Here is a 26,861-nt window from a genome sequence, read left to right on the forward strand (position 1 = left end):
CTAAAAAGATAGTGGGATGTGCATGTTTATACAGGTGCCATCCGTAACTATAAACAAGAAAGTGGAGTTGAAAGCGATTATGAAAATATTAAGATGGAAAGTTTGAGCTAGTCACAAGAGTCTTGATTAGTGGCAGTAGCTCTTTTTTCTGCTAGAAGCTCTGCTTTGCTCTCTATTCCCCCCCCAGATGGATTTTTTTTTTTAAAGAGGCTTAGCCTTTTCCTTCTTTTCCTTTTCTTTTTATTTTTCCTTTTTTTTCTTTTTTTCTCCTTTTGCTTCTTTTTTTCTCTTATTTTTGGCAAGAACAAAGATAAAGAATCCTTTGATTCAATGAAGGTTTATCAAGATAATAGACTATACGAGAAACACAATGCAGAAAAAGATCTTTAAACTATTGAGGATGACTATAAAAAATTTTTTTTTTAAAGTGCTGTGCTGTGCTTGCATGAGCTGCAGATCTTTCCATAAGGAACACAGCTATAGCCCTAACACGTTGATAAGTTCTCCTACAAATTTATTGGTAAATGCACCATGTTCAAAGTGGGGATGCATTTGTATAATGCAGTTTCCCATGCTAAGGTGATCATCTTTGTTTCTAGGCCACAGAATTTCATGTGGGAAAGCTTGCATAACGAGTGCTAAAAGAATTATGTCTGACTTTGACACTGGTTCTGCAGTTCACAAGATGCCTTTCAGAATTATTCCTAAAGCAGCTTGAGAACCACACTGCATTCTTTCCCTAAAAGAGATGCCCCCATTCTGGTAGCTTAGGGGTATGTTCAGTGAGCAGCTCCACCAGCCTGGCCTTTGCATGCAAAACTGATATATTAATGTGATTCAGAAAACATCTTGGACCCTTGGAACAAAGGATGTTTTTCCCTGTTCAGTTTCCCATTAACACTTTCATGCATGGTTTTCAGGAAACATGGCATAAAAGGGATAAGGCACTTCAGAATAAATGTGTATAATATGATAGTCTTTGTGTTCCCCTACAAGCAATGAGGCAATCTAAAAGGAGATGGCCATTGTGTAATAAGACAGCGCGGCTTAGCACTTTATTTTCTTTATTTTCAAAGAAAACATAGGAAGAAAAACACAGGAAGAAAAAAATTTGATATAAGCCTCAATCTGTTCTCTAGGATATTTCTGAATATTTATATAGTACCAATTTAATATTGTGTTTGTGTTATGTTTTTAAGCAATATTCACACTTCCGCCCTTACACCATGAAAACTGTAGTTGTTTTGTGGTATAAGTAGTTTAGCTGAAATTTTCATTCAGTTAAAAATATTCATTAAAAGAATCATCAAATTGTTCTTAAAAAAAATTGTATCAAAGCATTTCATAGGAAATGGAATATGCTCCTGTTGGTTAAATTGAGCCACATTAATGTAATATAGTATGCCATTAATTTACAGATCGACTTATTGGCAGATAATGTTTATGTACTGTAAAATAAAATTTAAAAAAAAACTATAAGAGGATGATTAGGCTAAAGGCTGGAAAGGGGTAATTTATCCTTTCCTTTCTCCGTTCCTATAAAAAGTCTCCTTTCTGTGCTGCTTTTCCCACTTTTCCCACTTCCTCCCAAAGCAAATAATAGCTTCATGGGAACGGGGAGGACACTTTTCATCAAGACCATGGCAGCAAAGAAAATTCTCTTCACTCCTGCGTTTTTGTATCTATTTCCCCACCATAAATTAAATAGCACAGGTTGGGAATGAGCATAGGGCCTAGATCTACAGCCTGAGAGGAACATATCCAGCAAATAGATCATACAGAATCCTGGACATAATCATCATCATCTTCATCATGCTTGACTTTAGACCAGAATGTTAGCAAGGTCTAGTTTGTGTATTTTGCTCTGTGTGGGTTGAGGAGTTGATTATTTTTACCTGGCATCTTTTATTGTTCTTCCACTGCTTGTATATGTATGTTTCTGCTTGTATGCCTTGTTAGCCATCCAGAGTTATTTGATTAAGAGGGGTGGTTATCTAAATTTACAGAATGAATGAATGAATGATCTGCATCTGCATCTGCATCGTCCAGTTGGTTGAAGTTGCATCTTTTCTTTTCTTGACTATAGCAATGCCAATCTGGGTGCTGGAAACAAAGTAGTGAGTTCTGAAACTTGTATGTGCACCTGTAAGGAAAGGATGGAAAACATAAGGATAACTACAGCCTGAACTGAAGGTGCTGGAAAAGGGAGATTGCAAGGGAATGGTGGCTATGAAGGGGAGACATTATTGTAATAGTTGGCTTAAATGCATCATTGTTCAACCCAAATATTTTGGGATACATGGTAAGATATTGTAAACTGGATTCTGCTTCATTAGTTTTTTAAAAAAAAGTTGAAATGGACTGGTGGATATAGATACTTTGTACTCTCTGATGCATTTGTCACACATAGGACAGGAAGGCTGAAGGATTATTACCGTACTACTCCCATCAGGAATTCTTCTTTGCAACTGACTGCATCCCCTTGGGTCTCCTTATTATCTGTTTGCTACCACACAATGATTATAACCAGAGTGGTGGTGGGCATATGTTTCTTTACTGTGGGGTTATTTTAGAAAACATATGCAGAGCTTGATTGGGAGGTATGTGAAAATGGCATCAGGAAGCAGCACAGATGTATGGTTGCTTATCCATATGGCCTCTGTGTATGGGTCAAGGGCATGATCTTTCTAACTTTGGCCTTGCTGTCCACTGCTTTCTCCAGTTTACTTTTTACCTCTGGCTGTTCCCCATATATGGAGATGACAGAGCACCACAGTGAGCATGGATGTTGTACTTGGAGTGCTCTACAATTCTATCCCAAAGCTGGTTTGGCAGCATGGAGCAGGAGCTTACCTTGATTGTTGCTTGGTGACACCTGATGAGCATGGTTAAAATCTTCACGTGTTCTGTCTTGGAATAGCATATTATCCTCTTCTTTCTCTTCCTCCTCATCCTTGGGCATGTCCCTCAGTGTTTTCCCTGCACGGAGCCTGCACTCTGCTTCTGTGTGAGTTGGAAAAAGAGCCATGCTTTCATATGCTTTCACATTCCATGAAAGCATATATGCCATGCTTTCATGGAGTGTGTACCAAGCCCCCACAAGCTTTCTCCCTCCCACAGCCACTAACAATGGAACTACAGGTGTATGGTCACTATTGCCCTGAATCTGTGTCTCCCCTTTCCACTCATCTGGTTTGTTATGCTTGGGGATTCCAGAGCATATCTCATTTGCTAACAAAGCCCTTCTTTTTGGACACCTCTGCTATATATAAAAAAAGTATATTAAAATATATTAAAAATTATCTGACTTTCCGGTATTTCATGCATGTATAATGTATGTTTGGCTTCCTCTAACAGATCCATGGCTCCCTTGTTATTTCTTGATTAGCTAAACAAAGTTTTTGTTAAAAATGTAGGAAAAGCTCCCAAAGCCCATCCTCAAGAGTAGTCCTTTTCTTGTATGACTGGTGAGTAATTGATCACTCACAAAATGGATTATGCTCTCTATATTCTTGTGTTATGTAGTACTCTGTTATGAACCTCTATCTCATCTATGTCCTGTGCACTATTAGAGTAAAGAAGAGAGTTTGATTAGTGAAGTACTGGCATTTGGCAAGGAGGTTCCTCCCTCCCCACTGCATGATATTGAATGGAGTTGCTTCACTCCCTCATCTTCAAAGGGACCTAAGTGACTGGTACCAGGAACATTGAAATACATAGTGCCCATTTGTGTCAGGGAATCATAGAGTTTAGCAGGGTCCCACCCACATCTCTAGCTTACCTTCAGGTACTTGTTCAAGATAATCTCCAAGTTAATCATGCTGAGGTTGCCTAATTCTGTACTATCTGCTCAAGTAGCTATGGGAGATGCGGTGCCACAGTTCATTTGCCCTCAGCTGCCTCCATTTTTTCTGATGGTCTATGTTTGAAGATATTGCATGCCACACATTTAGATGCAGAGTGTGCATTCCCCAAGAATACACCACCACATCATTTTCAGTTCCTTAGTTGTGAGCCACAATGCACTTTGTACTCCAGGCATAGCACCTTCATTTTTTGTCTGGCACTCCATTACTGTGTAATGATATCCATGCCTATGTAATTCCTCTGCCATTTTGTCAAGAATATCTATGTACTGATGGCTGAACCAGAGATCCTGCTGTCCCTTGTCCTCACTTCAGATTTCCAGCACAGCAATAATCTCAGCCTTTTCCATGCGCTTCCCCAATGACACTTTGTGGACTGCTTCCCTTGCTGGCTCATGAATAGGAAGAAGATCAAGAACAATTGCCTTTAGCCTACTAATGAAGAAGGAAGAAGCACAAATGGGCAGTTGATAGACAGCAAGCTATGTCTCCTTCTACTGCTGCAACAGAACGGCAAGGCTGATAGTAAATGATCAGGAAATCCCATTTTGGCTTTGTAGCTGGTAGTGTCTAGAAGTAGCCAGCGGATGATAGCAAGGACTTGCAGAACTGTGCAATTGTGATTGGTGTGCATGTAATTGTAATTATCACCATTGCGCCTAGTGCCACCAAAACTGGAACACTTAAATATCACAACCTTTTCCCCCTTTCCCCAAGGGTGGCAGAAATAACAACGGTGCATTGCACAATCAGCCACAGGAGCTGCAGCTTCATGAGACTAGTCCCAGGAGTACTAATTGTTCAGAGATCTCATACTTATTTCAAAATAACATTATTATTTAGAGTGACATCTGCGGAGGTGATTGCATGCAATATTTGCTGGTTTAGCTCAGTTTATTGGGTGGACCTATTTCAACCTATTTTCTTCTCACATTTTTGAGTTGTTAGTAGCTCATAATGTACCAGAACACACAAGGATGAAATACAGTTTTTGATGTTATGTATTCTTGAACTATTTTTAAAGTACAAATAATTTTTCTTCAGGGCAAAACTGAAGAGCTCTTTTAAAATGTCCCTGCTGGCTATGTTGTCCCAATGAAACTAACAGTGAAACTGACCTTGCTCATATAATACTGTAAATTATGACTTTAATCAATTTCTTAACAGAGGTCCAATAAAACATCTTCCCAGGATTGTTATGATTTTATAAAACATGGGTAATTTTATTTAATTTGCTTATACTTTTTTAGTTTTTTTTTCTCTGAAAAGAATTTGCTTGTGAAACTATAAACTTGCTTTTAAAACTATTAATTAACTCTCTGAAAAATTACAATTAACTGCTTGATTGAGTTTATGATCCTGAAAACTCCGTAATACCTTAACTAGGCATTGAATACTTAGTTTAGGGGAGAAATATATGCATTTAGCAAATGCATGCTATGTAAGTGGAAGAATTATGTAAACTAATTATATTTGTTTTTCATAATTGGAGCATCTAATATTGTCCTGTTATTTCTTTTTAAACAAAAGGAGATTGGAAAAGAAGATAAGTAGAATAGAGCAGATGGGGGGAATAATCATAACGAAATAAGGTATAGATGGACAATAGAAATTATTATTGGAAAAATAATACAGGAGATGCACAAGGCTGTTACTTAACATATGCCAATAAGGGTCTGGCATTCCTATAATTTCTGATTCTTCCTTAGACAACTGTAAAATACATTCAGTTTCATTGGTTTTGAAAATAAAAATAAAAATCTACAGCATAGGGTCAATGTCAGTTCATATGTAAAGTCAACCTCAGTCTCTTTTTTCTGCCGTATCATAGCACCTTCATGTCGCTTATATATGTATACTCATAAAGTATATATAAGTTATTGACCAGTGAAGTCCAGTACTTTGAAATAGGTCTTCAACTATGTTTAAAATCAAAGCAAACAGGAGCCCAGGTACATATTTTCAAAGAAGACATTCTATAATGTTGACACCATCACTTAAAAGGCTCCTTCTCATCTGGATGATTGATTCCTCAAGGAGGATGGAGACCAAAGTCTCTGAAATTGACCTTATTTTGCTATATATTTTAAATAACCTTGCTTTTATTTGCTTGTCACTAGTAAAACTCTGATCTCATAATTTCAAAGGAATGTAATATTCAAGCTGCTAAAAGGCATAAAGGACATATGAGATAAATGCCCATCAGTGCCTACTGATATACAACCTTTGAAAGACTATATATATTTTCATGTGTGTGTGCGCGCATCCATGCATGCTATTACTGAAAATGTTGGCTCCAGTAACTGTGCAAATATGCATGCAGATTCAAATGCTTAACAACATTAACTCCTATTTTTAAAACACAGCTTTCCTTCATTTTCTTTAGAAATCTATATAGCTGCTGTACCAAAAGAGATAATACATACGCTTTAGCTTTTGCAGGCATTCATTGCTTCTCTACAAATATCTGTTTCTGAGTGCAAGGCACAAGAACTCTTTGTTGTCATGGCAAGGTATTGTGTTGTATTTTGCTATTCACTCTGTCATTTTTTTTTTGTCTAATATAATATAAAATGATGAACACAATTATGCTTTCTATTATGTCTGTTAAGACTTGTTACAAAGTAAATTTGCTACAGATTAGAAGACTAGGGCAGGAATATTTCCTACTGTGGTGCAAGGAAAATGTGAAAATTGTTGAATGAGTTTTGTTATAAGCTTCAAAGGTCAATGCAGCATTTGTACAGATCTCCAAGTTTTTTTTTTCCTGTGCACATCTAAAATGTGTAATTAGGATAACGACTGAGGGAAAAAGACTTGTAAAATTATTCCATGTCAGCTAAAATCAATGTTCATCATAGTATTGATCTATATAACTGACACTAGAGAATTTTTAGTGATGGAATAATATGTTTGCATAGACGAGAGTAAGGTAATGAGAAAATTTTGTGTCTGTTTGTTTATGAGTGTAGATTGTAAGAAGTACAAATCACACAAAAAAAGTGGTCAGGTCTTCTGACAATGTTTGCTTTTTGTTTTTTATTGGGGGAGAGGAGCTTCTCTGAGGTGTGCGTCATGAACTCTTTTATGTTGGATGTGTGGTGGAATTCTAAGGCCAGTGTGGTTCACCTTAGGATGCTGGTAAACCCCTGGTGGTGTTCTGGGGGTGAGAGTCAAGAGAAGGTTGACCAAGCATGGAAAGTGGAGGAAGAGAATTGGTCACTTTCAAGCATTATGGCCCATACACAACTTCCACAAGAGACTGAATTGTTTTGAGTCTACTGGTCTTCTGCTTATAGTTTATGCCCATCAGTATTATTTACCTCTGCCATTTTGGGGGCTGCAGATGGTGAAAATGCTGAATGGATCTTCAATGGCAACTAATCTCTTAGTTAACATACTGTAGATGTTGTTGCTGCTTCACCATCACCATTTTGGACCTGTGAAGACAATGAATTAACCAAGCGAGTGGTCACTTGGAACAGAGGTTTTGAGGCTAGAAAGGTTTATTTTATGAAGATTCTCCCTTCATCTTGATTTCAACCTGATGAATCTCATCAGTTTGGATTTTAATGGACTTCATTCTGAATTGGTTAGTTAGAGTCAGGCCACTTTGCCAACAAAGTCACTCAGCTTCACTGTAGTCTTCACTCTGCATTAAATTTTGGGTGGTGACTTGGGCACCATCTTACCATTTTAACAGGGACTTCTTTGGGCTTGGGTCCTCCAAGGATATGGATAGGTGTTACCTCAGTTGTCCTCTGCTTCTTGCTCTTTGAACCCCTCTCTATGCTAGCATTTGAGGGGAGTGAGCAGAGTAGTAACCATTTGTCTCTGTCAGTACCTCCTCACAAGAAGGCTGTGGTATGTTCCCTTCTGAAGAGGCCATTCCTGGATCTAGTGGTTTGGATAACTATCATCCTGTCTTCAAACCTCACCTTTTAATAGCAGACTAACTTGGCAACTCCCTGTAAGAAGAGGATTATTTGGACCTTTGTCAGACTGGGTTCAGATCTAGGAATGGGATAGAGATAGCAAGTTACCTGAGAGGTGCAGTGCAAGTGCAACGGGGCTCAGGGAGGGTGTGTGAGTGAGTGATGGGGGATGTGTGGTGTGAGCACAGAGGGCTTGGGTGGCTGCTGCCAGGTGAGGGAGGGTGCACAAGTGGCCAGGGAGCACAGAGGGGCTGGGAGAGAGTGTGTAGGTGGGGATACTTATCTGAGCAACTTGCAATCTTCCCTGCTGGCTTCACCATTGACTTTGCTTGTGGGAACCTGGCAAGGAAGGTTGGAAATCACAGGACACTGCAACCATCGTAAGTGCAAACCAGTTGCCAAGTGCCCAGATTGTGGTCACATGACTGCAGGGGTGCTGGGATGGCTGGAACTTCGAGGACGGGTCATAACCACCATTCGTTCAATGCTGTTACATCTTTGAAAGTTTGCTGAACAAGTGGTCATTAACTGAGGACTCCTTGTATATTCTATGTAAATCACTAAGAGTAATTTGATTACAGCAGGATAGAAATGTTTTTGCTTCAGCCAGGGCCAGAACTTTTCTGCCAAAGGCAACCACAACCTTTCTAGAGAGATAATTTGAGCAGGGGTAAAAAGGAAGTTTGCATAAGAATACTAGTAAATTTCTGCTACTAAGTTAATCTGTTAGATAAAGCCATTGTTAGAAACTGGGATATTTAGAATGCATTGAACATAATGATGAAGATGATAAATAAAGGAAAAGCACAGCATCCACATTCATGGCTATTGTGGGTAGATCCAACCTTAATCAGCTCCCTTTATGCCATATTTCTCTCAGTAATAAAATATCAGTAGTCTCTTGTGGATTATTGTTTCCTCCTCTTAGAAATATATGAACATTCCCTTGGGTAAGGAAAGTACCAAAGATTTTTCGCAGAGACCTTTGTATGGTGTATGGATAATTGCAACCTAGTCTTGACCCCTGGTATTAATTACATATACAAATAAAAGGGCTTAAGATAATTAAATTGATGCTAATTTTAGGATGCAATCCTGCTGCACTAAAAAGTGATGGCAGACTTTGAAGAGAACAAGAGTACTGTACAGATATTAAAGAATAGGATAATAGCCTTCTTTTCTTTTTCTTTTTTTGCTATTATTTTAAGTGCAATAAATAAATAAATAGGGTGGGATAATAGCCTAAACAGGATGTTTGGGTGATTGGTTGACAGTCTGAAACTCATTCAGTCAATCAGAGGCTCCTGATCTAAAATGGAGTTCTAAGCTATGCAGTAGATAACTAGCATGCAGTTACTGCCTTCTATTTTAGTTTGTGCTCAATGTGCTAAGCATTCAGGCCCAATCCTGGTTAAACCTATCACATGTGAAATGGGGATGTCAAAACCTCCCCCATTGCTTGTGCTGCAAAATCACCACAACTGACACTGGACCAACAGTTGTTGTTTTAATTTCTATTGGTTCATGTTTTGCTATAAACAGAAAACCGATGGGCTTATGCATTAGACTTAAAACTCATTTTCACTGAATGTGATGAATATTGTAGAAAATGTTCAGTCTAAAATTGCTGATAAAAGTAAAGTTCTAAGAAAGACAGCAATAAAGCCTATGCGTGCCACATAGCTGAAATTCCATAAACTCTGAATTTTGTGAGTGCTTTAGAGTTACAAGTAGATGCAGGCAAGGAAACAAAACTAATTCAATGAGTTCTAAGGAATCAACCAAGAGTTCATCTGATTCATGGGGGAAGTGTTGCTATCCTGGGGAAGAAAAGAATGGAAAGAATAATTGCGCCTTCCTCCTTCTACATGGTCAAGCTGTTACTTGCAAGATAGTAATTTCTGGGGATTTTCTGTATATAGTACTCTCTTCTTAGAATATGCTGACTTCCTGGATTCCTTGGACTTGCCAATTTCAACTTTTGCTGGATGCAATTAGAGATGGTCAGATACATCCAAAATGTTCCAGAATAAATTAGATGCACTTGGATTTATTTCCAAAGTGGACAACTAGAAGATTTACTCTTACTCTAGCAAGTTCTTGTAAGGAAGGAGTTGCCTTAGCTCCTATCACATCTGCACATCATGAACTGAACTCAGACCTTCCCAAAGGGGAAAGAATCAATTTCTGGTTATGAAAACAGCCTAAGACATTGGTGTTCCGTGGAGCATTACTCTCTTAAGCTTCTAGATAAAAAGTGAAATCTCCTCTCCTATATTTCATATCATGCAAATACTGAATGACTGGCAACCAGTAATTCCTGTGTCAAGATTTTGATGAACGGTTTGTTGGAATGCCTGTTTGACTGACTATAGTCTATATACAGTTCAGTGATATGCCATCCATGGATACGCAAACTCCCTTCCAGCAGAGCAATTAATTGCAGTCACTAGTGATGAAATAGTAGCTCTTTTAATCTTATTTTTAAGAGAGAATGCAGTACAATTTCCGTTCCATAATCTGTCTTTAGGGTGGATCTGAACAAACTGTTCAATACTAACCTGCACTTTAGCATTCACATTCTTGTTTCTCTTGCATATCTGAGAAACTTCTGACAGTCTACATAAGGATTATAGTATTTACAACATATTATTGATAATAACACCCAGAATCACTGAGAGTCAGGAAGCATACAAATTAATAAATTATTGTTGTTGTTGTTGTTCATGGCAGAGATAGAGAAGAACTATTAGCCACTATGATACATTAGACAATTTAAATATACTTGCCCAGATATAGATGACTGGAATTTCATATTTCCATACATTTCACCTATGTTTTCACTACTGGAATATGTCAGGCTCAAAATAGAACTGGAGCAAGCAATTAGACTTCAGCTTTCACGTGGACAAATATGTACTGTGCTGCATAAGTTGCTGCTTAATGAGATGCCATAAGCAATCTTGTAAAGGCCTGATGTGGGTCAGATATATAAATCTTCTTCAACATTATAAATATGATATGAAACAGGGACAGACTACCTACATTTAGGGCTATGGAAATAAGTTTATAAGCTCTACCTTCCTTTTTTCAGCCACCTTGTATAGAGGATGGCCATAATGGAAAACCTCTTTTATCTGTGAAGGCTTCCATTGTGATTGAGGATGCCACTCCCACTGAACACATGTAGAATCTTTCCATTGTATAAACCACCTGAAGAGAAACATTTTAAAGCTTTGTGAAGACCTGCACTGAGATCTTTCTAACAGTGTTTCATTGACTGGGTTGATAAGAACACAGAACATGACTGAGCAGAAACAGAGTGATTGCCAGAAGCCAGCATAGATTTGTTAAAAACAGATCATGCTAGACAATTCTTATTTGTTTTCTTTGACAATGTCACTTGATTAGTGGACCAAGGGAATGCTGTGGATATATGGTACTTAGACCATAGTAAGGGATTTGATAAAGCTGATCTTAGCCTCCTTTTTGATAAACTGGAATAATGCAGCATGCATGGTCCCAGTGCCAGATCAAATCAAGCTTTTATTACAGACTTTGAGCCAGAAAGCACAACAATAAAATACATAGACTTGTAAGTATTAATAAAACTTTAAAAATGCAATAAAATTACATAAAATACACTATTATAGTAACTGGAGTACTAATAGCAGTGGCAGTTACCAAAATTTGTGCTAAATTTCAACCATAGGTAGGATGGATACCACAAATGATAGCACAAAATCAGACAACCTGGAAAGATATCTCAGGGTCCTGGTCAGATAGAAGAAGTGAAAGATAGACATTGTGCTCTCTACCAAGGTAGTTCTTTAAAATGGGATAGATATATGTCTTCCAAGATTCCTTATAGAGAGAGCAACAAAGGAGTGTATGGCTTAGGGATTCCACAGAGCCATCTCCACGTGGACATAAGCACTGCTGAAAAGGGATGTTTTTATAGCCCCCACAGAACTGCAGAGGGTAGTGCATCCAGCCTGGCCAAGGTGAAGGCCCAATGAAATTTAAGAATTAGAGTTGAAGAGAGAGATGATGATGGCACATGCCCATTTGAGAAGAATCCCTAAACTGTAGGGTTGGATACTAGGCTTAAACTGGTTTGAAAATCAGTATCCCAGATACATTGTTTAAGATGACTCCTGGCATTTTCAAGCCCTAAAAGACAGAGACTTTCCAAAGAAAGTCCTAAGGACTGGAGTTTGCTATTAGCTTTTGTTAGCCAGACCCACAAGGAAAAAAAAAATCAACCAGAAATTAAGGAGATAGAAGCAGATTCTGGCATCCACAGAAACCAAACCTGTCTCTAATTGTAAAACAGCATTCTTGATGTGATTCTTGACTCACTTGGAGCTGTGAGTATTATTCTAATAAATTTGGTCTGGACAGGTTCCAGGATATTAAACTTTGTAAAAATGTAAACTGGAACACCATAAAGAAGCAGAGAGATGACTTCAACAAGAAAAATCTTGATAGATTTGCAGTTGGCTGAACAACCATAGCAAACACATGATCCTTGATGGCTCTATGTCCACACGTAGGAAGGTATGTGGTGGGGTTCCTCAGGGTTCTGTCCTAGGCCCAGTACTCTTCAACTTCTTCATAAATGACTTAGATGAGAGAATAGAAGAGTTGCTTCATAGAATTTGTGGATGACACAAAGATGGGGATTAGGGCAGGGATTGCTAACATCACAAAAGATATGTTCAAGATTCAAAAGGATATTGATAGACTTGAATGTTGGGCCTATTCAACAAAATGTTGTTCAGTGGTGAGAAATGTAAAATTCTGAACTTAGGCAGGAAAAAGCAGACGTACAGTTACAAGATAGGCAGTACGTGGCTTAGCAGTAGTACTTGTGAGAAGGATCTGGGTGTCCTGATGGTTCACAAATTAAGCATGAACACCAGTGTGCCCCAGCTGCCACAAGAGCCAATGCAGTTTTGAGCTGCATCAACAGAGGTATAGTGTCAGGATCATGGGAAATGATAGAATTGCTCTATGTTGCACTAGTCAGACTGTACCTGAATACTATATCCAGTTCTAGTCACCACAATGCAAAAAGGATGCTGAGGAACTGGAAAGAGGGCAGAGAAGAAGACAAAAATGGAAAGGGCTTGGAGGTTAAATTCTATAAAGAGCAGTTAAAGGAACTTGTTATGTTTAGCCTAAAGAAGAGAAGGCTAACAGGAGACATGGTAGAAGTGTTCTAACACACGAAGGGACAATCCAGGGCAGACAATATGGATCTATTCTCCAGAGCACCCAAGAACCAACAGATAGAAACTTAACAGAGAGAGGGCCACATGTGACATAAGAAGGAATTTCTAGACTGTGAGAGCTATTAAACAATGGAACAGCCTGTCTCTTGAAGTCATGGATCCTCTATTACTGGAGGATTTCAAGAAAAGATTCGAGAGCCATTTGTCTGGGATGATATGAGAATTACTGCATGCCCAGGGGGTTGGACTACAAGACTTCCAAGGGCCCAACCCTATGATTCTATGATGATTCTATGACTGGAAGATAAATATTGGAGCTGAACTAATAACATCAACTTGCAAGGGAATAAAGGAGCTCAAATTTAAGTAGTACGTTCAATTTGTTGTGATTCACTTTTCTATTTTTGAATATTGAATCATCATTAGGAGTCCATAACTACTGGCTGCATTTTCCAATAGTAACAACATTATAAACACTGTGCATAAAATTAATACTATAACTCCAAAAATGGACTCATTTCCCTTTTCCTGTTATAAATACGCATATAAAGCATTTGGCAAGGTTTCCCTTTCTTGAGGAGGAACTTAAATATCTGAAAAATCTTCACAGTAAATAAGCAGTCCTTAGATCTCTTGTAGCAATTTACTGAATCTGGATCATCATACTCACTGTCTTTAAAAGACTAGGGTAAATATAGACAGAATATCTATCCATGCAAGCCTCATGAATGAGATGGGATTAAAAGATAAAATCTAGACAATAGCTATTATCATTCTAAATGATATCCAGCACTGAAATTTACTTGGACTATTAGCATTCAAATATGCTTCCTCCTTCTACAACCACCTCCTGGTTTGGGAGGGAGGGGGCATTTTTCTTCTAATTATTGAGTGAATAAAAATAAAATCTGTATGTCATGCACTTAGAACCATCAGTGAGACCTGTTTTCAAGGATCTGTGTAACTGTTTTGAATCAATACATGAAATAAGGACAGATTTTTTTTTTCATTTGTCTATATATCTGAACTCATCTGTCAATATATCTTTGCACATCTTTTCTCTCCTTAGGCTACTGAATGATATCTTGCCCATCTTTCTCTTATCTTCCTACCCCTCCACCCATCATCTTCTGGTTCTCTATTGACTTTTGAAGAATGCCATATCTGTATAATAGGTTTGTGCTGTTTAAAAGTAATATTGTCTCAGTGCTATCTATAGAAATGGTAATGCATGTTTCTGTCCTAGATATCTCCTGAAGAAATTCATTTTGGTACTATGAGAGCAGAATTACCAGATGGAAAGATTTTGCAGTGTGCTATGATTGGCAGATCTGTGACAATGTGAATATGATACCCCTAAGTAAATCATACCACCTTTCTGCTTTCCTCTATAGCATCTTATTTCTCTTTTCATAATGAGCCCCTCAATATGTTCTCTCACACAATGTTTGGCCTTGATTCAAAGTCACAATCAGATTACTTGGAGCGGAATTAGTAAAGCTGCTTGGAACTAAGGTTTGCAAAATGTTTTTGTTTTATGGGATGTTATTGTCAACAGGTAAGCCCTTGGACATGCCTTTTGCTGAAAGACACTTAATGTGTCTCTCTGAAGGGCATTGTGATGTTTACATAAAGGTAATTTTTACTGAGAGACATAGGCAGCAACAGTATTGCCAAACTTAGCCTTTCTCAATGGCTTAGAATGGGCACTGCTATCAAACAGAGCTCAGTATTTACCCATAAATCTTTAAGTAGAGTTATATTTGCTTAGCCAGCATGATTCTTAGAGCAGCCTCAACTAGAAACAACTATAGCCAAACTATATCATATGGAAAAGAGCAGAAAGATAATTAAAAATAGTGTTGGGACTGCAGGCATGACCACACAGGCTACGACTCTCACCAGCTATTCATAAGTTCATGTTTCAGTGCTAAAAATCAGAAAGAGTTAGGTAACATTTTCAAGGGTAACACATAACACGTAAGCTTTTGTGAGCTGCAGCTCATTTCATCTGATGTCTGGAATGGCTTAACTGTTGTTGGATTTAAATATATATAAATAAGTTGGGAGGGGGAAATAGATAATAAAGTTTGTTAACTTTAAAAGGTGCTACCAGACTCTTTCTGAATTGTAGCTACCATAGAGTCACACAGCTCTCTTGCTATATCTCAGAGCTAGAGGCTTTCAAACCTTTGGAGTTAAGGAGCACATTAAGTATGTGGGGGAGAACATTGTGAGCACTTCCATCAAATGACCATCATAGCCAGTCACTAACCCTACAATTAGAGAAGGCAAATAAGGTGAAGATGCCCTCAATCCCAAGTCTAGCTTACTTTTGTTTTGCTTCTGAACAGGTAGATTCCAGTATCTAGTTGCTCACTATTTTTATTTTGTAAGACTATTTATGATGCCTGTCTGCTGAAAGGTGTTCTTTCAAGCAAACATGGTGCTAGAACCTGATACTTTGCAGTAGAACTTCCTAGTTAAAATTAAAAGATTCTTAACAATTTTTTAAAGTTTATGCATGGCATAGAGACTGGTGTATACACACAGACTGGCATATATATTATGAAACCCACTGGCACACTGTTCAGCATAATTACTTTATGTTGCTAGACCCTCATGTCAAATATAACCAGAGTTGCTAAATAAGTAGGCAACTTGCCTACATCTGTTTCATTCATTCTTGCTCTTCAATCATTTACTCTTCTTACATTCCAAGTTGTAATTTTTCACATGCCATGATCATCACAAGGTGGGATTCTAGATGTTGAACTCTACTGCACATTACGGCTTTGATCAACTGAGGCTTTCCAATAACATTTGTAATAAAAAATGTGATTAACAAATATTAAAATGGCATTTGGAAGGGTTTGTTCATTAGCAAGGGGTAATTAGGCTGTTAGTGTTTGTGTTTTTGTTTGCTTGTTTGCTTGGACACCTTGCAACCTACAAAAATTGCCCCCAGTTAATCAGTAACTGACTGGACCCCTCTATCATTGAGTGGGGAAGTCAGGAGTCTAGAATTGCACTCACTGGCTAACTGGTCCTCCACAAAGCTCTTGGGGGAAGTTTGTTGAGAATGTAGTCAGGCTGAAGCTGCAGAGGACCCTGGAGGAAACAAATTATCTAGACCCATTTCAGTCAGGTTTCAGACTGGGATTCAATATACAGGTAGTCCTCACTTCCCCTTCATGGATCACTGCCTTGTCGTGGCGAAGGGGCTTGCGTAACTCAGTGAAGCCATGAGCTATACCGTGCAGGGCCACCCAAGACGGACAGGTCATGACAGAGAGTTCTGACAAAATGTGGTCCACTGGAGAAGGAAATGGCAACCCACTCCAGTATCCTTGCCAAGAAAACCCCATGGACAATGTTAAAAGGCTAAAATATATGACGCCGGAAGATGAGCCCCTCAGGTCGGAAGGTGTCCAATATGCTACTGGGGAAGAGCGGAGGGCAATTCCAAGTAGCTCCAGAAAGAGTGAAGCGGCTGGGCCAAAGCCGAAAGGACGTTCAGCTGTGGATGTATCTGGAAGCGAAAAGAAGGTCCGATGCTGTAAAGAACAATATTGTATAGGTACCTGGAATGTAAGATCTATGAACCAAGGCAAGCTGGATGTGGTCAAACATGAGATGACAAGATTGAACATCGACATCTTGGGAATCAGCGAACTGAAATGGACGGGAATGGGTGAATTTAATTCGAGTGATCATTATATCTACTACTGTGGGCAAGAAACCCTTAGAAGAAATGGAGTTGCACTCATAGTCAATAAGAGAGTGGGAAAGGCAGTAATGGGGTACAACCTCAAAAACGACAGAATGATCTCAGTGCGTATCCAAGGCAAACCATTCAATATCATAGTCATCCAAGTCTATGCCCCAAACACTGATGCTGAAGAAGCTGAAGTTGACCGCTTCTATGAAGACCTACAACACCTTCTAGAACTAGCACCAAAAAAAGATGTCCTTTTCATCATAGGGGATTGGAATGCTAAAGTAGGAAGTCAAGGAGTAATCGGAATAACAGGCAAGTTTGGCCTTGGAGTACAAAATGAAGCAGGGCAAAGGCTAATAGAGTTCTGTCAAGAGAACAAGCTAGTCATAGCAAACACTCTTTTCCAACAACACAAGAGACGACTCTACACATGGACATCACCAGATGGTCAATACCGAAACCAGATTGATTATATACTTTGCAGCCAAAGATGGAGAAGCTCTATACAGACAGCAAAAACAAGACCAGGAGCTGACTGTGGCTCAGATCATGAGCTTCTTACTGCAAAATTTAGGCTTAAATTGAAGAATGTAGGGAAAACCACTAGACCACTCAGGTATGACTTAGATCATATTCCTTGTGAGTTCACAGTGAAGGTGATGAATAGATTTAGAGGATTAGATTTGGTAGACAGAGTGCCTGAAGAACTATGGACGGAGGTCCGTAACATTGTACAGGAGGCAGCAACTAAAACCATCCCAAAGAAAAAGAAATGCAAGAAAGCAAAATGGCTGTCTGATGAGGCTTTACAAATAGCTGTGGAAAGAAGGAATGCGAAAAGCAAGGATGAAAGGGAAAGATATAAGCAACTGAATGCAGATTTCCAGAGAATAGCAAGGAGAGATAAGAAGGCCTTCTTAAATGAACAATGCAAAGAAATTGAGGAAAACAATAGAATGGGGAAGACTAGAGATCTCTACAAGAAAATTGGAGATATGAAAGGAACGTTTAGTGCAAAGATGGGCATGATAAAGGACAAAAAAGGCAGGGACCTAACAGAAGCAGAAGAGATTAAGAAGAGGTGGCAAGAATACACAGAAGAACTATACAAGAAAGATCTTAATGTCCCTGATGTCCACGCTGGTGTGATCACTGACCTTGAGCCAGACATCCTAGAGAGTGAAGTCAAGTGGGCCTTAGGAAGCATTGCTAACAACAAAGCTAGTGGAGATGACAGGATTCCAGCTGAGTTATTTAAAATACTAAAAGATGATGGTGTTAAAGTGCTGCACTCAATATGCCAGCAAATTTGGAAAACGCAACAGTGGCCACGGGATTGGAAAAGGTCAGTTTATGTTCCAATTCCAAAGAAGGGCAACGCCAAAGAATGCTCAAACTATCGCACAATTGCACTCATTTCACATGCTAGCAAGGTTATGCTCAAAATCCTACAAGCTAGGCTTCAGCAATACATGAACCGAGAACTACCGGATGTACAAGCTGGGTTTCGAAGAGGCAGAGGAACTAGAGATCAAATTGCCAACATTCGCTGGATCATGGAGAAAGCACGAGAGTTCCAGAAAAATATCTACTTCTGCTTCATTGACTATGCAAAAGCCTTTGATTGTGTGGATCACAACAAACTGTGGCAAATTCTTAAAGAGATGGGAGTACCAGACCACCTTACCTGTCTCCTGAGAAATCTGTATGCGGGCCAAGAAGCAACAGTTAGAACCGGTCATGGAACAACTGATTGGTTCAAAATAGGGAAAGGTGTACGACAAGGCTGTATACTGTCACCCTGCTTATTTAACCTATATGCAGAGTACATCATGAGAAATGCCAGGCTGGAAGAATCACAAGCCGGAATCAAGATTGCAGGGAGAATCATCAACAACCTCAGATATGCAGACGATATCACCCTAATGGCAGAAAGTGAAGAAGAACTAAAGAGCCTCTTGATGAGGGTGAAAGAGGAGAGTGCAAAAGCTGGCTTGAAACTCAACATTAAAAAAACTAAGATCATGGCATCTGGACCCATCAATTCCTGGCAAATAGAAGGGGTAGAAATGGAAGCAGTAACAGACTTCATTTATTTGGGCTCCAAGATCACCGCAGACGGAGACTGCAGCCATGAAATTAAAAGACGCTTGCTCCTTGGGAGGAAAGCTATGGCAAGCCTAGATAGCATATTAAAAAGCAGAGACGTCACCTTGCCGACAAAGATCCGCATAGTCAAAGCTATGGTTTTTCCAGTAGTAATGTATGGCTGAGAGAGCTGGACCATAAAAAAGGCCGAGCGCTGAAGAATTGATGCCTTTGAACTGTGGTGCTGGAGAAGACTCTTAAGAGTCCCCTGGACTGCTAGGAGGTCAAACCAGTCAATCTTAAAGGAAATCAACCCTGATTGCTCATTGGAAGGATCGATAATGGAGCTCAAGCTCAGATATTTTGGTCACCTAATGCGAAGAGAGATCTCTTTGGAGAAGACCCTGATGCTGGGAAAGATTGAAGGCAAAAGGAGAAGAGGACGGCAGAGGATGAGATGGTTAGATAGCATCACTGAAGCAATGAGCATGAAACTGAGCAAACTCAGGGAGGCAGTGAAGGACAGGAAGGCCTGGCGCAATATGGTTCATGGGGTCACGAAGAGTCGGACACGACTTAACGACTAAACAACAAGTCCTCACTTAACAACCATTCATTCAGCGACCATTTGACATTACAATGGCACTGAAAAAAATGGATTTATGACCCATGCCTGAAGATATGACCGTTGCAGTGTTCCTGCAGTCATGTGATCAAAATTTGGGTGTTTGGCAGCCCGCTCACACTTATGACTACGGGGGTGCTGCAGCTCCCCCCACCCATCTATCTCCCCTCCCATCTATGCCCTTTTAGCTGCCCTGCACAGTGGCACTAAGTGGTGGCAGCGACGGGGCTGGGTAAGAGAGGCCTGAGGCCTTCAGCTGTCTCAGCCAGCTGCCACCGCCCCTGAGAAATGCTGCCTCAAGCCCCACACCACTGGCCTTTGTGACCTCTCACCCTTCCCCAAGGCCCACCTCTTGTTCCTTCCTTGCTGCATGCTGGCATCCCATTCCTTCCTCAAGCTGTACCTTTAATTCTTTCCCTAAAGCCATCATCCTGTCATCCCTCTCCTTCCCAAAACCATATGTCCCATGCCTGCTGCAAGCCAGCATCCCATTCTTGTGATTGGTCTCTGAAAGCACCTCTCCTTTCCCTTACTGCCCATGGCAGCAACCAGTCCCTGGAGAGTGACTGGAGGCAAGGGGATATGCCAGGCATTGCAGCCAGTCAGAGCTGGGTCTGCTGCTAAAACAGAATGAAAGGCTGGAGACCATCCATTCTGAAAGGCTTAAGATGGATCAAGTAAAAAAATCAGCAGTTTTGAATTGAAAATGGAGAACACAGGAGTGGGGTATATTCACAATGGGCTAAGAGTGGGGGGAGGAGGATGTAATTCATTCCTGTACTGAGGAAGTGGTAAGTGGCTTCTACTAGCCATGGGCCAATCTGAAAGTGTGGCTTTGTCCTTAGACTCAGAGTTTTACAACGTTCCCCTGCAAACCTTTGTGTCCCTTCCCTCCCATCTCTGCTTTGCTACTCAGAGTGGTCCTTATTAGAATGTGCACAAGTGTTTTATGCATTTATATATGCACCTTTTTATTTAATTTAAATTGTAATGCTGACATTTCAAATTGTTCATAATATTAAGTATTCTTTGCTGAGTCCTTCTATCATAATATAATTCTTGTGTTTTGTAACAACAAAAGATGTTATTTGCAAAGAAATTTTGAATAATAGGATTGAAAGTCAATTAACAGAGATTTATGTGTTAAGGAATTGTCTCTGGGGTTAATAGTTTGGATGTTCTCTTTCAACACTGGCTTCCTGTGTCTTTTTTCTCTCTTAAGAATCAGCATTCTCACACAGAATTAGCCTTTCTCAGCTGCCATTGCCACCTATTTTCAAAAAGTACAAGTGTAGATAGAAAAGGGTGTGAGAGATGGAATAAATTATGGAAAAAAGGGAATGAACAATTTAGCTTGACCATGCCCACTTCACTCACTGACATGCAGCATCTGACACATTCTGGAAGGCCACTTGCATCTCCCTCTCTGCCTCTCTCTTTCTCCCAACTCCATATAGACACGGGGGAGGGGGGGAATCCTCTGTGCAAATATTCACCCACAAACCCCAATGTAAAGACTCTAGTAATACCATAATTACATGGCAAGAAGATCTCCCCAAAATGATGACTTGGGAATGGGGGATGGGTATCATCTTACATTGGCTGAGAAGACTAAATAGGTCTACAACAGGCAAAGTGATTATCTGATTCTGTTGGCTCTGGTCTCCCTCGTCATACTATGAGCCTGAGTGAAGGGATCAAAAACTAAATTGGCAATATCTAAATTGGCAATGTTAACTTCATAGCTTTAGAGTATGCACGGAGTTCTCTATAGCCAAGCTTCAATACTAACAGCATTTAGTGAAATTGCAAGAGGAAGCAACTAACCACAGATGAGCTAGCTCAGATAATAGGGAAAACTCCTCCCGAAGAGACTAAGTCTGAGGCCTGATAAGGAGGAAGGACACAGAACAAGGGTCTGCAGGGACTGACAAGGTATAAGAGTTAGGGGGAACTCCTTTAAATTAATGTAAAGAAACAAGGGTGGAGAATAGAGTTAATGTAAGCAAACAAGGGCGGGGAAATAATGTATTCTGCTAAAGTTTCTTTGACTGGCTGTAAAACTCATCTTCATTATAATGGTACTAAGATCTGCCTTTTTAAAAATACTATAAAAGGCTGTGGTTTTGTCTCCAAGGGTGTGCCACCCTGCTCTCTCTTGGTGAATGGTGTGGGCACCCAGACTTTTGCTTGGCCAAATAAAACGCTGCTTAGAGAAGTCCCTTCTTGAAGTCTTTTATTTTGTGCTGCTGATTGATTTCAAGTTTTCTGGGTAGCCGTGAACCTTACATGAGAAAAAGACATCAAGCAAAAATGGCCTTGAAGCAGGACAGACACATCTGTCTGTAGGACTCAGTCTTTCATCTCTAGGCTTTTCTTGCTCCCCTACTCCCCTATACCATTCTACTGTAATCTGAGTGGAAACAAACAAATAAATCAGTGAACGGATCAGACTCATGAAAGGAACTATGTCACAAGCAGTAGAATTATTTAGGACTTCTTTTCTCTTCCATCCCCTTCCTTCATTTATCTGATTTCCAGACGTCTTTAGGAGGTAATGAAGGGTTGGGATTGGTCCTATAATACCACTATTATGTTATTTTACGTATACACTAAACTGGTAAGAGCTATCATGTTAAAGTCCTTCCAGTATTGCTAGCTGAGCAAACTAAAGTGATTGTGCAATTTTGATAGATCAGCCTTTCAATTAACCAGTCACAATAGCTTTAACTATTCTGTAGAAGGCATGAAATGGCACCATCCATATGTCATATTGTGATATATATATAGACTTGTCCTTGTGTCAAGGAACCATTTGCATATAGCTAGAGCTGGGTTCTTAGAGAAATGTAAAGAATATACATATTTCTGTTGCTCTTGTGACATCTTGTAATATTCTTTGTGACATGATTAGATGTAAGTGGGAATAGGCTCATAGTATCTCTCTGGCCCTTGTGGAATTTGACAATCGATTGCATAATTATGCTTTGGTGTCCCAAATCCTAACCCCATCCTAGTGAGTCCTGCTAACACAAATTAATCACTGTGACTTAAATCTATTTCAGGTTTCTTGTGCAGAAATGCCTTCACAGGTAAAACGAATAATTCTTTTGATTTGAGAAAGACTTTTACAACCGAGAGTTCTACTCTAGTACTAATTTGGTTTCAAAGAATGTTTGCTTCCATTTTCTGTCTTGTCTTCCCTAAATAAGATGTTTATTCACTGGTGGCACAGAACGCTACACAAATATTTGGGTATCACTGACAATAAGTGGTGGAGATAAATGATATATTTTTTGCATTTGTAATTTTCATGCATTTGTATGGGGAAATGAAAGCAGCCAAATAGAACCTTTGGTTTCTCTTATTACTTTTTTGAATATATTAAAAATGTAAGCATCAATGTGAGCACATTTCTTGCTTTAATTGGTATGTCAACAGATATGCATTTTTGTTTTCATTCCATCAGTTTCAGAAAAAAAATGAGTAGAATGACAGAAAATACGACAATTTCTAGCACCACCTATTGGTAGAAAGATAGAAAGGGTTTTACACACACACACACACACACACACAATACACACAGACATACATTCTGTTGATTACTTAGATGTTTATATATGCAAGAAAATGGCTAATTTTTTAAAGCCTTTATTTAACTGCCTTGTACACATTTTCAGTTTTCTCTAAAGCAACAAATGTTTTTAGACTAATAAAAGATAATATTTTTAATTATGTCCCTATGGTCACTTTGTCAGAGCAGAGGTACTAAACATGTGGAAAGCAATCAGAACTCTCATAGTTAGTGATTTGTAAAAAATTTATGCAGATTAAATTTAAGATTAATTAAAGCATAACTCTTGGACAATATATATGAATATTCTGAGAACTTAGTCCACAGCTGTGGTGTCTTTTTATTAGATTTAAATATTTAGATAATGATCAGGGTTCTGCATACTTTATTCTCATCTGATGAGATGTTGCAGTGGTTGCACTGTTGATTTTTATGTATATTTTATGATGACTGTTGGCTGCCTATATGTATAATTTGGAATTGTTTTAATGGTTTTAATTATTGAAATTGTTTGCTGCCCAGAGTCACTTGGACTGAGAAGGGTAGCTATAGAAATTGCATAAATTAAATAAATAAATAAAATCAGATGTTGAGGACTTTGGTAGTCTGCTGAATGATTGATACTTCAAGGCACGAAAACCTTTTTCAGCCATTCAAAAGTTTAATTTGTTCCTCCACCCTGACTTTTCTATGTTTCACCAGGAGGTTGGAAAAGAGTTTACAAAAGAACGTTGGACAAATGTCAGCTGATTTTGTTTCTTAAGCACAATTGTATGACCCAGCAAGAAAGACCCTGTGGCAGAAAAGGAGCAGACCACTCTGTCTGTTAGCACGTATCTCAAAATATTTCCCAGCTGAGAAATTGCAAATAAAATCCATATATTAAGAAAAGCTGTGTATGTTAATATTTTAAGAAAAAAATATAAACTGAATTCCAACATTAAAGAAAACTGCATATGAACTGGAAAGCCTACATACAACACTATATAGGCATAGAGAAGGCTACATAGAACACTCAGGGGACTCTCAATAGCAGTCTTCAAATACTTGAAAGGCTGTCATACGGAAGACAGTATGGATTTATTCTCCATATTCCTATCCTCTATTCCTGAGGATAGGAAAAGAAGTAGTATGGAAGCTTTAGAGAGAGACAGAGAGATCCAAACTCAAAATAAGGAGTTTCTTGATAGTGTGAGCTATTAAGTAGGGTCATGCCTCCTGAAGTCATGGGTGCCCCATTACTGGAGATTTTCAAGCAAAGATTGGAGAGCTGTTGTTGGGATGATATGAAAATCCCTGCCCTGGGCAGGGTGTTGGACTAGAATTGCAAACATTTTTCCTTTTTTTTAAGTCATGGAATGACCTGGAATTTGTATAATTGGATTAATAGTTTTTATGCATTATTTAAAACACATGTATACCAATCCCTATTAATGTATGTGTGATACTCTATATAATGAATCAGACTTCTCTACCTGACCTCACTGAGAATGGTAATTATATTCAGCATGGCAGATCAAGGGGTGAAGTGAATATTTTATATGACTGAATCTTATAATAACCATCCAAGCATCCTCTGTCTAACCATTATTGCTCGGTAACCTTGTAAAGTAGATAAGAAAACCACTATTAACTTCGTTTTGCAGATCAGAGTTGGTGTTTAGAGAAATGGACATGCTAAGCCAATCCAGTGATATTACAACTTGAAGCAAGAATTGATTAAATTGCTTTTATCTCCCCTTTCCAACAAAATTTTTTGGCCATTTTTCTGGCTACATAAAGAATAAAAAGGAAAAATCAAAAGGAAGAATTAAGTGTTGTGGGTTAAATGTGAACAAATCAAGATATTTCTAGTCATATTACTTTCACGTATGTTCAGTCAACTGTTCCATTCTGTTTCTGTATTAATCTGCAAGTAAAACACAATCTGTGCAAAATTTGACTTTAAATACATACTTAACTATTTTAAAATGAATTTTCACTCAAAACACGTGTTTCTCAATGCATTATTATTATTATTATTATTATTATTATTATTATTATTAAAGGCTAAGTTGTAACATATAAAAAGAAAGTAGAATCTACTAGAAAGATAGTTCACTTTCAGTAGCTGACCTTTGAAAAAGCTACTAACTACAACATATTTTAGATAAGTAATTGTAGCTAGCTAAGCATAAGTACTAGAAAGACAGATAATGAAATACCACTTTCTCATAGTGGCATTATTATTTCTATATTTCCTAACACATCATGCCAAATTTATAGCACAACCTTTCTTAAAAATAAATGTGATTTTAATATACATAAGTAGAGATTGTATACAAAGTGGAAGATGGGAGGGAAGGAAGGGAGGGAGGGAGGGAGGGAGGGAGGGAGGAAGGAAAGAAGGAAGGAAGGAAAGAAGGAAAGAAGGAAGGAAGGAAAGAAGAAAAGAAGGAAGGAAGGTCAGTTACTATCTTTGTTATAATTTGGGGAAAATTAACAAGGGGAGTAAACTCATTTCACCAACCAGTTGCATTGTAACTTCACTCCTTTTAATTTGCTTCCCACTTTCTTCTTTTTAAGTATGAAAAATGAGACATAAAGAAAACAAGTGGCTCAAAAGACCATCTCACATTTTGTAATGCTTTTCTCACAATCACTCAAAGACAATGTAGTAGAGTTTGTCCAAATGTGTCTTTCTTGCCAAGGAATCCAACCCACACTATGATAATTATTCTTAAGGAGGGAACTGGAAGTCATGTCAATTTTTCAAGCTGCTCTGTGGGAAAGATTGATTCCTGCATTACCTTGAAAGTAAGGCCAGTCTACATATTACCATGATGCAAGAAAGCATATGCGTGTTTCTGAGGATTAAGATTAACACGATTTTGAAATAAACTAGATATGTCTATTATGCAACCAGTGGTCATGCTAAAATGGTATACCTATTCGTCATCTAACCTACTCAGGATGGCAAGTATGGCAGATTAGCTATTTGGTGTGTGCCGGATAGCTATGCTTTGCCTTGACAAGGGGCTTCCTGCTGTAGAGGCAACGCTATTCACCTATTTAAGGCACAGATATGACGTAACTTTCCTCATTGAGGTGGTCTTCATCACTAGTACTAGTGGAGGCCCCAGATGTGATGCAAAGCAATCTGTCAGATTTGCTTTGTTCTTTAGAAGTGTGCAGGGAAAGGCACATTACTTTCCAAGGCAGATTTGAAAAGAATGAGCAGAGCATCATCAAAGCAAATCACCCCTTCAAAGTTTTCCATCTATATACTACTAAAACTCTTGAAATTTGACAAAATTGCACTGCTGCACTGCCACAGTCAGCTGCGGTCATATGAATATCATTTCCAATGCTCCTTGCCAGCTTCCCACAAGCAAAGTCAGTGTGGAAGCTGGCAGGAAGTTGCAAGTCCAAGGCCAGCAGGCAGGTAAGTGGCTGCTGTCGAGTAGGGGAGCGAGTGAGAAAATGTGAAGGAGGTGTGGTGAGGGTCAGGGAGGGTGTGTGAGGGTGCAGCACAGGTCAGGAAGGGTGCACAAGGGTGTGGCATGCGTGGGGGTGGGATGCAGAGTGTGCAAGTGGCTGGTGTGGTACAAGCACAGAGGGACTGGGGGAGGGTGTGTGGGTGGGGAAGACTTACCAGAACGGAAGGAAGGGAAGAAAGGAAGAAAGGAAGAGGGAGGGAGGGAGGGAGGGAGGGAGGGAGGGAGGAAGGAAGGAAGGAAGGAAGGAAGGAAGGAAGGAAGGAAGGAAGGAAGGAAGGAAGGAAGGAAGGAAGGAAGGAAGGAAGATTTCTGATGCTCCCTGCCAGCTTCCCACAA

General features: G+C 39.1%; 1 long non-coding RNA gene across 1 annotated transcript in view; it reads right to left on the reverse strand.

Annotated features, from left to right (window-relative positions):
- Positions 1-1,026: 1,026 nt before the first annotated feature.
- Positions 1,027-26,861, reverse strand: part of LOC148213734 (uncharacterized) — a 37,608-nt gene continuing 11,773 nt past the window's right edge. Inside the window, exons 2-3 of the long non-coding RNA XR_015794059.1 lie at positions 2,854-3,003; positions 1,027-2,143 (exon numbers count right to left, since the gene is read on the reverse strand). This is a non-coding gene — a long non-coding RNA (uncharacterized LOC148213734). The remainder of the gene's footprint in view (positions 2,144-2,853; positions 3,004-26,861) is intronic.

Source organism: Python bivittatus, unplaced genomic scaffold, assembly GCF_059951505.1.
Source record: "Python bivittatus isolate LINGU-HERP-01145 unplaced genomic scaffold, Pbiv_v1 ctg000840_np1212, whole genome shotgun sequence".
Classification (NCBI taxonomy): Eukaryota; Metazoa; Chordata; class Lepidosauria; order Squamata; family Pythonidae; genus Python; species Python bivittatus.